This window comes from Nicotiana tabacum, chromosome 2, assembly GCF_000715075.1.
Source record: "Nicotiana tabacum cultivar K326 chromosome 2, ASM71507v2, whole genome shotgun sequence".
NCBI lineage: Eukaryota > Viridiplantae > Streptophyta > Magnoliopsida > Solanales > Solanaceae > Nicotiana > Nicotiana tabacum.
Genome location: NC_134081.1, coordinates 112365712 through 112381060, shown reverse-complemented (window position 1 = coordinate 112381060; position 15349 = coordinate 112365712). Strand labels below are relative to the sequence as shown.

Genomic DNA, 15349 nt, shown 5'->3' with positions numbered 1-15349 from the left:
CCCATTGTTGAATAATCGGGCTACTTCTTCTCTTAGTTGTCGACAATTTTCCGTTCTATGACCGTGAGTCCCATGATATTTGCACATCTGGTTAGGATCCCGGACCCACTGCTCCTCCAATCTCAATTATATGGCAGATATCGATCCCTGTTTTATCTTGATTCACGATCGATGTCTCTCTTGACTCTGTCGAGGGTTCTGACGGGATAAACAGACTCCGAAGGGGGCCCGATTTGCTGACCGTTGGTCTCTTTTTGACTCGTTCCGTGATTTCTGTCATAATGGTTGGTTAATGGCGAGAATTAGGACCCCTGTCGGATGAGTTGGCAAAGCTTTCTTCGAGACCGTTAGAAACAGGACCGGTTACGCCTTCGGTAAACTCGAGGGCAAATCTGATGGTTTCGATGGCTAACTATGACAATGTTTTGGGTTCTATCGTAATCACCATGTGCCGATCTTGGCTGATGGTGTTAGACGTCAGATCGATCTTCGAGCTCGACTCCACCCGATCACAGATATTCTGATCCTTGTCTAATCAGGGAGTTCGAAAACTCGATTGAATATCGAGTTCGGTTTTATCCGTATACAATATGCATATGTATGTGGTATGGTCACAGAATAAAATAAACTGCTAGTATAAAAGGATGCAACTAAGGAATTTTTATTTATTTAAGCAGTGAAATTTATGAAAGATTTTAAAAATTTTACTTAATTTTTTCAATGTACCAAAAAATAAATACTATACAGGTCTCACGATGGTAGATCTTTATTCTCCTCAGTACAAGTAACCAACAAGCAGAGAGGACCACATTTTTACAGTTCTAATTGGGTCCCACTATGCTGCCACGCAAAGCTTCTTCAGCACGAAATTGACGTGTACGGATATTGTATGGTATTTCAGCTTATACATCAGGCATAAGATGGTGTACCCTCTGTCACTAGCAAAAAAACGATTGGCATTATCAAAATCTCTCTCTCTCTCTCTCCTCCCTATAAAAGACTTTCCCGCTTTCTCAACTTCTCAGTTTCCTCCTCCTCCTCACCGTCTCTCTCCCTTTCTCTCTGTTTAGAGAAAGAGAAACGAAAAACTGCTGCTCATTGCTCAGAATGGAGCTTCCGTCTCAGCATTCTTCTCTTCCCGTAAACATTCACTCGATCATTCTCTTTGTAATTCTATTTTGCTTATTTTCATGTGTTATACCCTTTTTTTTTCTGCGCAAAAGTTAATTTAAGATTGAAACATAGTAGTACTAGTTCGTTTTGACTATAATTTTTGTGTTTCCCAACTTTTATTGCTTATCCAAATTGGTTTCATACAGCGATTGTCCGATTGAGAGGAAGTGTGGGAATTTTTTGTGTGAGATGAACTTTTTCTATAACATAAATATGTTTTCATGTACCTATATCTAAGGTTTGGATGTTTTTCCACTTCACCCTTGGAAAAAAATTAGGTGATCAAAGTACCCAATACTGGGAGAGCTCCAACGAGTATGATTATCGTGCTATGTCTTCAGATTCGAAGCACAACGCAACCTCAAGTAATGAAGGTATTCCATAGGCGCGTATGCTACTTAGTACTTACTGTACAATTTTTTTGCAATAATGTATAGAGTGTTATCTGGCTGTTTTTTTCTTTTTGGGGCAAAGGCGTAACTTACGGGTTCGGCCGAACCGTGGTTCAAGCATGTAGTTGTCTTAACAAATTTATTGAATATATACCCATTATTAATTTAGAATCCAGTAACTTAAAGTTGTTAGAATTCTAAGCTCATAAGCTTCAAATCTTGGTTCCGCTTCTCCATATACCGTATACACATTATTAATTTAGAATCCAGTAACTTAAAGTTGTTAGAATTCTAAGCTCATAAGCTTCAAATCTTGGTTCCCCTACTCCATATACCGTGTAAACATGACAAAAATGACATGCTTCGCATTGTTAACTTCGTTGTTTAGTCATATAATGTATCTGTTCTGATTAATTAGTCCATGCAGCAGAAGATTTCAACATGGTGAAAGAAGAACAAACGAATGGAGTTACTGATCAAGATAGCGAATATCTTGCATTGATGGAAAGAATAAGGGAAAGGAAATTCGACCGCGCTAAGAGGCTGATACGCAACCAAGTTGTTAGACCAACTTTAATGTGGGAGAAATGGGAAGAAGAGAATGACAAATGGCTTGCAGAACATTATCCCAATGATTTTGACTTAGATAATCAGAATGAGTTACTTTGTGAAACAGCGGAGCCACCATCAAGTATGATTGTGCCACTGTTTAGGTACCAGAAGGAGTGGTTGTTTTGGTCACTCAAGCAAGAAGAATCTTCGACCAAAGGGGGTATTCTTGCTGATGAGATGGGGATGGGGAAAACTATCCAAGCGATAGCACTTGTGCTTGCTAAACGGGAATTAGGGAAAGCAATTAGTGAATCCGGCTTATTGTCATCTTCACTCAGTACAACACAGGAACTCCCAGCAGTAAAAGGCACTCTTATCATATGTCCTGTGGTTGCTGCCATTCAGTGGGTTAATGAGATCAATCGATGCGCCGCTGAAGGAAGCAACAAGATTCTTGTTTATCATGGCAACAAAAGGAAGCATATCCACAATATCGAGGAATATGATTTTGTCATCACTACTTACTCCACTGTTGAGGCTGAATATAGGAAAAATGTGATGCCGCCAAAACAGAAGTGTCAGTGGTGTGGAAAATCTTATTTTGAAGAAAAGTTTTCCATTCACCAGAAGAAGTGTGGACCTGATTCTGTTAAAAATTCCAATCAGTCAAAGAAGAAGAGGAAGAAGTTAAATCTTGGGGTAGAATTGTTGAAGCAGGAAACAGATTCTATGGAGTCAGCAACTAATATGCAGAAAACAGATTCTACGGAGTTAGAGGCTAATGTGCAGAAAGCCGATTCTATTGAGTCAGAGACTGATATGCAGAAAGCAGGTCATAGGAAGAGCATGAAGCGTAGTAGCATGACAGAAGAAGGGAAGAATGATGGTTCTATTAACAATTCAGCAAGTGTATCCTAAGATTTGTCACGGAAGAAGTCGATTTTGCATACAGTAAAGTGGGATCGCATCATCTTGGATGAGGTAGGTCATTCATTCACATATCATGCAAACTTATATTTGTTGTTGCTTTCTTCAATTATCATTTTCTCATAGTTCTTATTTGTCAGTATTAGCTGAGAATGTATATGGTTTGTTTCCTTGGATATGTTTTCATGTTCTGTTCATGATGCTTTTGATAAAAGTACTAGTTTTCTCCCAGAAGATCAAGTTGTTCACAAAGCCTAAAAGTTAGAAACATGGAGATCTGTAGTGATTTCTTAAGGAGCTAGAATGTGAAGAGTCTTGTGATTTATGCAGAAACACTATGGTAACTGCTGAGTAATATAGATGAAAGTACCTACCGGCCTCTATGATGATTTAGGCCATCAACCTTTAATTAGCAGTATGAAAGAAACAAAATATTTATCCGTCCTAATGCTCATTTTTTTGCTCAACTGCTCATCATGTTAAATATTATCTGCAATTCAAGTTTGATCTCTACCTTCTATCCTCACAATGGATCTGAGCATTCTGTTCTCTCTGTTCCTACTGAATGATGTATTTGATCTGTAGTGTGTGCCTGCTCCAAACTCCCAATCATCTCACTGCGTCTAGAATTCCTTAGTCGCATGTGATGCAATGTCATTTGTCTGCAATGTTTCAACTGATTGCACTTCTCTTGCACAGGCTCATTATGTAAAAGGTAGGCGCTGCAACACAACAAAAGCTATTCTTGCTTTGGAGTCTTCTTATAAGTGGGCCTTAAGTGGTACTCCAATTCAGAATCTTGTTGGAGAATTGTATTCACTTGTAAGTTTAACTTTTGCTGGTTAATGTCTTCCAGATGTTTGTGTTATGAGATTAATTAAATGCTTTACTTTTGCACAGGTCCGTTTCCTACAAATAGTACCCTACTCTTTTTACTTTTGCAAGGATTGTGATTGCAGAACACCTGACTATAGGTAAACTTATAGCTTCTTCTTGATCTTTGTACCTACCCCAAGGGCTAAAAACATATTTTATCTCTTCTTTCTTTTTCTCCTCACCCACTGTTATCTGAAATCTTTTCTCTTGTGTGTCCTTTGATAAATTTTATGTCTTGCAGCTCTACAGCTGAGTGCCCACAATGCCCCCACAAATCTGTACGGCACTTTTGCTGGTGGAATAGAGTAAGTTAAATTGACATTCAAACTTTTGAGGCTCCCTCTTGTTGCCAAAAATTAAATTTATTGCTGACATGGTGAGGTTGATGTGTATTCTCTTTCTAGTACATTGCTACACCTATAAAACATGAAGGAAATTCTGGGAGTGGTAGAGATGCAATGGTTCTTTTGAAACACAAAATTCTAAAAAGCATCCTACTAAGACGTAGCAAAAAAGGAAGAGCTGCTGATCTTGCACTTCCTATGAAAATTGTAAGTTTTGTTGGGCACTAATGTAGGTTGATTCAATTTGATAATCATCTTCTCTCCAGCTTATCTGTTACTTGTATATGGTCTCAGGTTACTTTGAGAAAAGATTCTTTGGATATCAAAGAAGAAGACTACTACATGTCATTGTACAATAAAAGCCAGGCACAGTTTAATATGTATGCTTCTTAGCCGATATATGCTGTTCCAGCCCAAGATTTTATTGCTTGCCAACCATTCTTTGCTTGTCTGTGGTTCCCCAGTTTGCTGGTCACCCTAAAAATAGTGTTTCTCTATATTTGTATCACGAGGCTAGCACATTTATTTTGTTTTCTTGTCTTATGTGTTGACAAATCTCATGGAGTATGGTTCCTATGATTGCTCGGTCTTGAGTATTTCTGGAACATATTGGTTCCATTTCTTGGAATACTGAATGATTAAGATCACGTGCTTTCCTTTTCCTACCAATGTGTTAGATCATGAAAATACTGCTATTATCTGATAGCGTTTATCTTTCTTCTCTCTCTCTCAAAATCTCTTTGTCTCTCTGTCTATTCTTTTCTTTTTCTTCCATTCTCATTTCTTCTCCTTACCTCCCTTCTCCCTTCTCGTCTCTACATCACCATGAATTTCTTTTCTTATTATTTTTACCTTGCAAAAAAGTTACAAAAAGAGTAAGGGTAGTTTTAGATCTAGTTATACCTTTTACCCATTATGTATTTTGGTGCAGTTATGTTCAAGCTGGAACAGTGATGAATAACTATGCACACATTTTTGAGCTGCTCATACGCCTACGGCAGGTACCAAGATGATGCTGTATAAATGCTTGCCTTGCATGGAACTAATTGTTGTTGGTAATTGTTATGTATACATGCATTCATATACGTGTTCGTTTTGATTCTCTAGTTATTACCTCCCAGTCCTCGCAATTGATCTACCATGCCCCTCACTGCATCTTTGTGTCTATAATCTCTATCCAATTTTTTTTCCCTGCAAATATTATTACGTTCAACTACTTTTCCTTGGTCCTTTCTTTTAAGGGGTCTTTATAAGTAGCCGGTCAGATTCCTTGTTTACTTTTTCTAGCCGGTATACATAGATTATATACTGCTTATATACGATTATAAACATATTATATATAAAATATATATATTATACATCCGCATGTTATTTTTAATTTAAGCCGTTCGGTGGGTGTCTATTTGGATTACTTTTTTTTTTTTTTTAACTTCAACTTATTTCTTGTAATATACACAGAGAGATGCTGTGCAACTTCTTTTATCTTGGCCTATTCTTTTTAATATTCTCCAACTTCTTTTATGTTCTCCTCTTCTTATTCCTATCTCATTTTTTGCTGTAATTTAATAAAATTTCTCATTATAAGTTTAACCTTCTGGTATTACATTTTTTTGCTTTGTTAAATTTTTGAAGTGATAACTTTAGATAGTTGGACGTGTATTTGATTATAGCTTAACGTATAGTATATACAATTTGGTCAAAGGGGACCACAAAAGTTATTCTGTACTCAACCAAAGTGTAGGACTGGAGCATAGATTGGATTGCAGAACTTATCTGATGTGCAATCCCGCTCACTAGATGAGCCCTAAAGGTTAACTTAAACATATTTGTTTGCTTGAATTATTTTCTCGCGGCCGAGTTCTTATGTTTTGTTGTGCTGGTCGCTTTTGTGAATATAATTTTGAAGTACCTGACCCTCTTATCATGCTAGGCCCAAGGTATACATTTAGTTTCCTGTCACTTGTTACATGCGGTTAGTATTCACTTTTCTTTTTGGATCTTCCAAATACGCCTCTTGAATAGCGGGGTTGCAATAAAATAACAGTTCAAACACCCGTAATAAAGTAGAAACTTGACGATCTATAACATGCAAGTGTTTGTTTTATTTCAGTCAAGTTTCGTTGTGTTAAACGTTTGATTGATATCTTTTCTTAATTCGGCAGGCAGTTCTTCATCCTTACCTTGTGGTATACTCGAGTACTGCTTTGGCAAAAAATGGGAGCATGGACTCTGGAAATATTGAGCAACCTTGTGGATTATGTCAAGATACAGTGGAAGATCCAGTAGTGAGTTTATGCACCCCTTTTCCCTTCCATCCAAAAACAGGAAGAGAAAGTTCCAGCACCTTTCAGCTTCTCATTTTCTGCCTGAATATTATATGTACAATCGTTAAATGCACTTTTCTTGCATTACATGTTTAAAGTTTTATTTCTTTAATGATTATTGAAGGATCACATTTGTACTAGTTCTTTCTAGCGAAAATGGTGATGATATGGCCAGTGCTTTTACAAAAGCTACTCCATATACTATTTCCATTTTCCAAAAGTCCTCTGAAGTTCATGAATATCTTGGATAGTCTTTCTCCGGTATTACCAAAGACTTTAATAATTTATATATAGTTCTTTTATTTATCTTTGACGATCAAAAATACTTTATTAAACTCTTCTGATGGCATGCTGTCCTTATCCATTAGACGGTCTTTTTCTGAACTGTGCATCTCTTTTGATTATTGCAGATTACTTCTTGCAACCATGCCTTTTGCAAGACGTGTTTGATAGACTTCGCTGCAAGTGGGACAAGTGTCATGCCCTCTGTGTTCTGAACTACTTACAGTTGACTTGCGTGCAAATAATGATAAGGCGGATCAGAATTCTAAACCGACTCTCAAAAGGTTTAGGTCCTCAAGCATACTAAACAGAATTCAGCTCGATGATTTCCAGTCCAGCACTAAAATAGATGCATTGGTATCTTATCTTCTCCTTTATTATTATATTTTCCTCACCTTACTTTTACTCCTTGCTTTATGTTTTTTTCCCTTCTCACAAAGAGACCAAGTAGGTGTCGTACCACATCCCGTACAGGCATCAAGCAACTAATTATGATTCTAAGACTTACATGGCATCTACCAGATGTAGCTCATGATGTTGTACCTTGATGTATGTGCTTTTGCAATGAGGAAAACCAACATATTCTTGTCAACTTAGTTAGTGTTCCAACCAGGAAAACAAGTTGAAGCTTATGGATTAAATGTTTTCCCCATTTGAAGTTTGAATAAATGGAGGAATCTCATTCTTACCATTTTCTATTCAGATTGTTCTCGAAATCTTCTATTATTTATCTTCCTACAGAAATAATATTCACAGTAATAAAAGCGGAATAATCACGTAGCACCGAGATACGGTAATTAACAAGAATAAAAGAGTGACAACGGCACCAAGATTTTTACGTGGAAAACCCTTTGAATAAGGGAAAAAAACCACGACCCCGAGACGAGCAACTGATATCACTATAGCAAGAAATTTTACACTTTGTAGGTCCGAGTAAAATACTCCAAAGACCACTACAACACTCAAAAAAATAACCATCTTTTGATATTCTCACCCAACTACAATATCGTTCACTCTCTATTTTTCTCACAGACTATTTTCTTATACCTTGTCTGTGAAACCTCACTCTTTCTTTCTCTCTTTGTTGGTGTAGAAATGAGAGTTGAAACTCTCCTTTTATAGCCGGAGCCTCACTCTCTAAAGCCTACTAAATTTGACAATTTGCACACACTTTTCCTTCTTTTTCTTCAATGTTGACAATTCAACAAAATTGGCTACCAAACCAAAGAAATTCAACAAAGTTGGCTACCAAACCAAAGAAATTTTCCTTAGGCACATGCTTATTACTTTGGCTATTGAATGAGATGGACCCCATCAATCTCCCCCTCCAGTCTCATTCATCTAGAGGAGGTAGCACTGTCTTCTAGTTTGAGCGCATGCCGACAAGTTCTTTGCATAACTCGAACTTGTCTTTTGGTACCACCTTGGTCAACATATCAGTAGGATTTTCACTCGTGTGGATCTTTTTGACCTGTAAAGATTCGTTCTCCATATGCTCACGAATCCAATAATATCTCACATCTATATGCTTTGATCTTGCATGGTGCATGGAGTTCTTGGTCAAGTCTATTGCACTTTGACTGCCACAATAGACGACATACTCCTTTTGATGCAATTCCAGCTCTTGAAGAAACCGCTTGAGCCATACCATCTCCTTGCCAGCTTTTGTAGCTGCAATGCACTCTGCTTTAGTTGTTGAAAGTGTATTACACTTCTGCAATTTAAACTGCCATAATATAGCTCTCCCTGAAAATGTAAACAAATATCCAGTAGTGTATTTTCTGTTATCAATGTCACCTGCCATATCAGCATATGTATAGCTCTTCAAAATTGGATGAGATCCTCCAAAGCATAAATAATCTCCCGTGGTACCTCTCAGGCACCTGAGTATCCACTTGACTGCTTCCCAATGTTCATTTCCAGGATTTTCAAGGAATCTGCTAACAACACCAACTGCATGAGCAATATCATATCTGGTGCATACCATTGCATACATCAAGCTTCCGAATGCTGAAGAAAAAGGAACTCTAGCCATGTTCCCTTTCTCCTCCACTGTTGTAGGACACATCTTCTTGCTCAACTTTAGATAACTAGCAAGAGGTGTGCTGACTAGCTTAGCATTCTTCATGTTGAAGCGTTCCACTACACGTTCAATGTACTTCTCCTGAGACATCCACAACTTTCTGCTTGTTCGCTCTCGAACTATCTTCATACCCAGAATTTGTTGTGCTGGGCCCAAGTCCTTCATATCAAATGACTTGGACAAATATCCCTTCAACTTTGCGATCAGCCCCTTGTCTTTTCCTACAATTAACATGTCATCCACATACAACAACAATATAATAAAGTTATTTCAGAAAATCTTTTAAAGTATACACATGGATCAGAATATGTCTTTGTGTAAATTTGACTTTCCATGAATGAGTCAAACTTCTTGTACCACACAGCCTTGGTGCCTGCTTCAACACATAAAAACTCTTATTCAGTTTGCACACCATTTGTTTTCTTTCAGCTACTTCAAATCCTTCTGGCTGCTCCATATACATCTCCTCTTCCAAATCTCTGTGAAGAAATGCAGTTTTCACGTCCAACTACTCCACTTCAAGATCTAGGCTAGCTGCTAAGCTCAAGATTGTTCGAATAGAAGCCATTTTGACAACAGGTGAGAAAATTTCGTCAAAATCAATACCTTTCTTCTGTTCGAAGCCTTTAACCACCAATCGAGCTTTGTATCTGACCGGGTTTTCATTTTCATCTTTCTTGATTTTAAAGACCCACTTACACTTGAGTGGTCTTTTACCCTTTTGAAATTCAACCAGCTTGTAAGTGCTATTTTTTTGTAGAGATTACATCTCTTCTTGCATGGATTTCATTCACTAGTTCTTTCTGGATGGGAAAACACCTCCTTAAGACTTTCTGGCTCTCCCTCATCACTGATGAGGACATATTCCATGGTAGGGTACCTGCATGACTCTACCCTTGGCCTTTTTGATCTCCTCAGAGGTTAAGGTTGTTCTTCTCCCTGAGTGGGATGATCCACTTGCTCGACATCGTCATCAAGTTGCTCCACCTTCTCAATAACCTCACCAGGTTGCCCCCCTGCTCGGCAACCTCGTCAGTCGTACTTTCTACACTTGTGGGAGTGTTAGAAGTATAAGGAATAGTAACAGGGTTAGGAATTATACCATTCTTGGCTTTCTCTGGCATATCATCAGCAGTTCCAACTTCACTTTCTCGGAAGACTACATCTCTGCTTTTGATGACCTTCTCCTTTACAGGATCCCGGATCCCACAATCTGTATCTGAATTCTTCATCTCCATATCCAATGAATATGCAAGAAACAAATTTATCATCCATCTTTGTTTTCTGCTCCTTTGGTTGGTACATGTGCAAAAGCTCTGCAACCGAACACCTTCACATGTGAGTAGGACACCTCCTTGTTGGTCCAAACTCTCTCCGGGATGTCAAACTCCAACGGAACTGATGGACTCTTATTGATCAGGTAACAGGCTGTCTAAACTGCTTCACCCCAGAATGACTTAGGCAGTTTAGCCATTCTGAGCATGCTTCTCACCATCTACACAATGGTGCGGTTCATCCTTTCTGCTACGCCATTGTGTTGTGGGGTTCCAGGAACTGTCTTTTCATGTCTGATCCCATGGTTCGAACAGTACTCTTCAAATTCCCTTGAAGTGTACTCACCTCCATTGTCACTTTGGAGACGCTTTAGCTTTTGGCCTGTCTCCCTTTCCACCGTAGCATGAAACTTCTGAAAAACTTAAAACACCTGATCTTTGGTTTTCAAAATATAAACCCATAATTTTCGTGAAGCATCATCACTAAAAGTAACAAAATATTTGTTACCGCCTATCGTTTCAATTTCCATTGGACCACAAACATCAGAATATACCAAATCAAGTATATTCAATTTTCTTTTAGACGATGTCTGAAATAAGACTCTATGCTGCTTACCAAATAAACAGTAGTCACAGGGTTTTACCGTTGTACCTTTGGCATAAGAAATGAGTGATTTCTTGGCAAAAATCTGCAATCCCTTCTCGCTCATATGACCCATTCTTTTGTGCCACAAATCTGCATAAATCTCATCTTGTGCCGCGTTCAATGCACTTTGGCATATTTCTGCATTTGTCCTGTACAACATGCCATAAGCAACTCCTTTTGCAATCACCAATGATCCCTTAGTGAGTCTCCACTTTTGATTTGCAAAATAGTTCTCGTATCCATCTCGGTCTAAAGCAATTCCCGAGATCAAGTTCATTCGAAAATCAGGTACATGTCGCACGTCCTTGAGAACCAATGTACATTCGACATTTGTCTTGATACAAATGGCACCAATCCCCGCAATCTTTGAGAAACTTGTGTTACCCATTCTCACAAGGCCGAAATCACCTGCTACATATCTGCAAAAAAGATCTCTTACCGGTGTGGCATGGTAAGATGCTGTTGTATCAACCATCTATTCCGACTCTGGACCTGATAAGTGCATGCATTCCCCTTCCTCGTTTATACAGAGGAAAACATTATCATTGTTTTGCACCATGGCGGCTATATTGTCGTCATTCTTGTGGCCACTAGTTTCACCTTTGCCTTTCCTTGGATTTGGGCAATCTCTTTTGAAGTGACCTGGTTAGATCACAATTGTAGCAATTTTTAGCTCTTGATTTGGATCGGTTCTTAGACTTCCCACGAGCTCCGGATCTACCATAGTTGCTCGAACTCCTTTGATAACTCCTGCCTCTACCTTCTGTGATGAGAGCATGTCCTTGATTTTCAGGCTTCTTTCTCATCTTCTTATTGAGTAAAAGAGCTGATGTGACATCTTTTAACTCAATGGTAGTCTTACCGTGCATGATGGTTGTTGCCAGATTATCGTACGAAGATGGTAACGAGTTCAACAACAAGATGACTTTATCTTCTTCTTCGATTTTCACTCCAAGATTGGCGAGCTGTGTGATTAGTCCGTTAAACACATTTAAATGTGACAAAAAATTCGTACCTTCACCCATGTGTAGGGCGTATAGCTGCTTCTTCAGGTACAATTTATTTGTTAGCATTTTGGACATGTATATGCTTTCCAACCTTGCCTAAATGTCACGTGCGGTATCTTCATCAATGATGTTATTTACCACATCATCTGATAAGTGCAACCTGATTGCACTAGCAGCCCTTTCATCCAAGTCAGCCCAATCCTCAGCTTTCATGGTATCAGACATTTTGGCATCAACATCTAGTACCTTGTGTAATCCTTATTGGATGAGTAGATCTCTCATCCTTCTTTGCCATATTGAGAAACCGCTATCTCCGTTAAATTTTGCTACCTCGTACTTTACTCCGGACATTTTTATTTTTCATCGAGTATAGTACTACCGATAGTGAATAGTATTTCTATGAACGAGCATAACCTGTGCTCTGATACCAGTTGTTGGGAATAAACCCCCTACAGAAATAATATTCACAGTAATAAAAACAGAATAATCACGTAGCACCGAGATACGGTAATTAACAAGAATAAAAGAGTGACAACGACACCAAGATTTTTACGTGGAAAACCCTTTGAATAAGGGAAAAAACTACGACCTCAAGACGAGCAACTGATATCACTATTGCAAGGAATTTTATACTTTGTAGGTCCGAGTAAAATACTCCAAAGACTACTACAACACTCAAAAGAAATAACTCTCTTTTGATATTCTCACCTCACTACAATATCGTTCACTCTCTATTTTTCTCACAGACTATTTTCTTATACCTTGTCTGTGAAACCTCACTCTTTCTTTCTCTCTTTGTTGGTGTGTAGAAATGAGAGTTGAAGCTCTCCTTTTATAGCCGAAGGCTCACTCTCTAAAGCCTACTAAATTTGACAATTTGCACACACTTTTCCTTATTTTTCTTCAATGTTGACAATTCAACAAAATTGGCTACCAAACCAAAGAAATTCAACAAAGTTGGCTACCAAACCAAAGGAATTTTCCTTAGACACATGCCTATTACTTTGGCTATTGAATGCAATGGACCCTATCATAAAGCACCTTTATTTTGATACTCTCTTTGTTCCAATTTATGTGACATTTTTCAAGAACTTAATTCACCTAATTCAAATTCAAATTTGTTGTGATATTATCTCTGTCAAACTGACTTCTCAACCTTTAATTTATGTTTCTTCCGTTTCATGGTGTAATAGTGAAATCCAATTAACATCTTAAACTCAATATCCAGTAGGAAGATCCCATCTTGAGATTCAAAGTGAGAGGGGGTCTGTGGAGTACATGATTGATGCTCATTGCTTGTTTTATTGATTCTAGAGGGAAGAAATCAGGTTCATGATTGAAAGAGATGGTTCTGCAAAAGGAATAGTTTTCAGCCAGTTCTCTACATTTTTGGATCTGATACACTATTCTCTTCAGAAGGTAAGATATAAAGAGATCTTTGCTCCCTTCCTACTCTTTCCTCCTTTCTTTTTCAGTCTGTGTAACAAGAAAATCTTGCCTTGTAAACTCTTCAGTCGGGCATCAATTGTGTTCAATTAGTTGGATCCATGTCTATTGCTGCAAGAGCTGCAGCAGTTACCAGATTTACTGAAGATCCAGATTGCAGCATTTTTCTTATAAGCTTGAAAGCTGGAAGTGTTGCACTCAATCTTACAGTTGCATCACATGTAAGCTTTTTTTCATTTTTCTGTCAACACCGACTGTGACAACTTTTTTCAAATGCCAAAGGGTTTTAATATCTAGTGTTTTATTCTATCGCTCTTCAGATCTCCTGTTGTTTGGTTCATTTAACATATTCCAACTTCACTTGTCTGTGCACTTAAAGAGCCAGCTCAAGTACCATCATCACATGTATTTATATGCTGAATAAGCGCACAATTCGTGGTGATACGTGGCTTCTCTTTGGCTATGCTAGGTTTTCATAATGGATCCTTGGTGGAATTCTGCTGTGGAGCGCCAAGCCCAAGATAGAATCCATCGAATAGGGCAATATAAACCTGTTAGGTCTGTTTTGCATTTCTTGTATTTTTATGTTATTGAGTGGAACTTATTTTATCTTTTCTCATTTCTAGGATTATGAGATTTGCGATTGAGAATACAATTGAGGAGAAGATCTTAAAGTTGCAGGAGAAGAAGGAACTTGTTTTTGAAGGGTAAGTGGGTTTTTTCTTATGGATGGTTGCATATGTATTGTGACGAAAATAGGTGATGAGTTGAAAGTTGAAGTGATTTATATATATATATATATATGCTATCTTAGTTGGAGAGGTCTCAAGAAATTATGGAAATTAAGTAATTTTCTTCTAACTATTCTATAACTAAATGGTGAGACACTTGGTGAGCATCCTCATCTTCCACCGTGTAGGTTGAGGGTTCAAATACGTACACAAGTAGCTTCTCTTCCCCCTTCTACTTTGTCTAGTTGCAGCTCATCCTACCCTATCCACATTGTTCATGATTCTCTCAATCAATTCTTTGGTATCACAGTTGTATATCATCCCACTGTTCAGTTGCCTTTGATTTGAATCTGAAGTAAACTATATTGAAATCTTTGATTTCTTCCATTTAGCTACATATACTATTTCATGTGCGATTTCCCTCACAGTGTGAGTAATTATCAGATGATACTCTCATCAGTTCAAAGCATAAAGAATAATTTCTTAGTGCCTAATCTCACTGTAGTTAGTTCTTTTGCTTCCTCTTCCCTATGCAATAACCGAAAAAGGTCAAAAATTGAAGAAAAGGATAGTTGGCTACAGTGAGAGCTCAAATAACTTTCAGTGTTTTCTCATTCAAATAATTTCCAAAGATAGACCATTTGATGATTTCCCCTGAAAGATGTTATTGACCACCATTTTGTTTTACGTTTTGCTTTCTTGTTCCCTTCTTTACTCTCCCCACCCCCAAATACTCTCTCCAAAACCATTTTCCCCTTCTTTTCCTCGACATACTGAAACTTTCAAGTTGGTTGCAGGACGATTGGTGGCTCTTCAGAGGCCTTTGGGAAACTAACGGAAGAAGACTTGAAATTCTTGTTTGTGACTTAAATTGGACTATGTTCTGTTCTTTGGTTTAGCAAACAAATTCTCTGGTATTTTGTTTAGCTTCTATCACAAAGTATGTACATAGACTTATGAATTTAGCCAGTAGGAAGCCGTACTGCTTTTGATTTGTCCAGGGGAGTTTATGTTTGTTTTGCATTACAATGATTAGCTTATAATTTCATTCCAGTCAAAGAGTGAACAATTAACACTGAGGTGGGCAGAATGTCCAAGGCGTTCTTTTTTTTCATCTTAACCAAAATTTCTCATGTCTTGGCAGTGTTATAGCCTGTTTGGCCAAGATTCTAATATCAACATATTTTGAAAAGTAATTTTTTTTCAAAAGTTCATTTTTTTTTTGAAAAGTACTTTTGATGCAGAGCAGTTTGTGTTTAACTAATTAATTTGAAAAGCACTTCTGCCTAGCA

The 15349-nt window shown here is 37.8% G+C and overlaps 1 pseudogene; it reads left to right on the top strand.

The window, feature by feature from the left end:
• Positions 1-953: 953 nt before the first annotated feature.
• On the top strand, positions 954-15110 carry LOC107819816 (ATP-dependent helicase rhp16-like; annotated as a pseudogene).
• Positions 15111-15349: the final 239 nt, after the last annotated feature.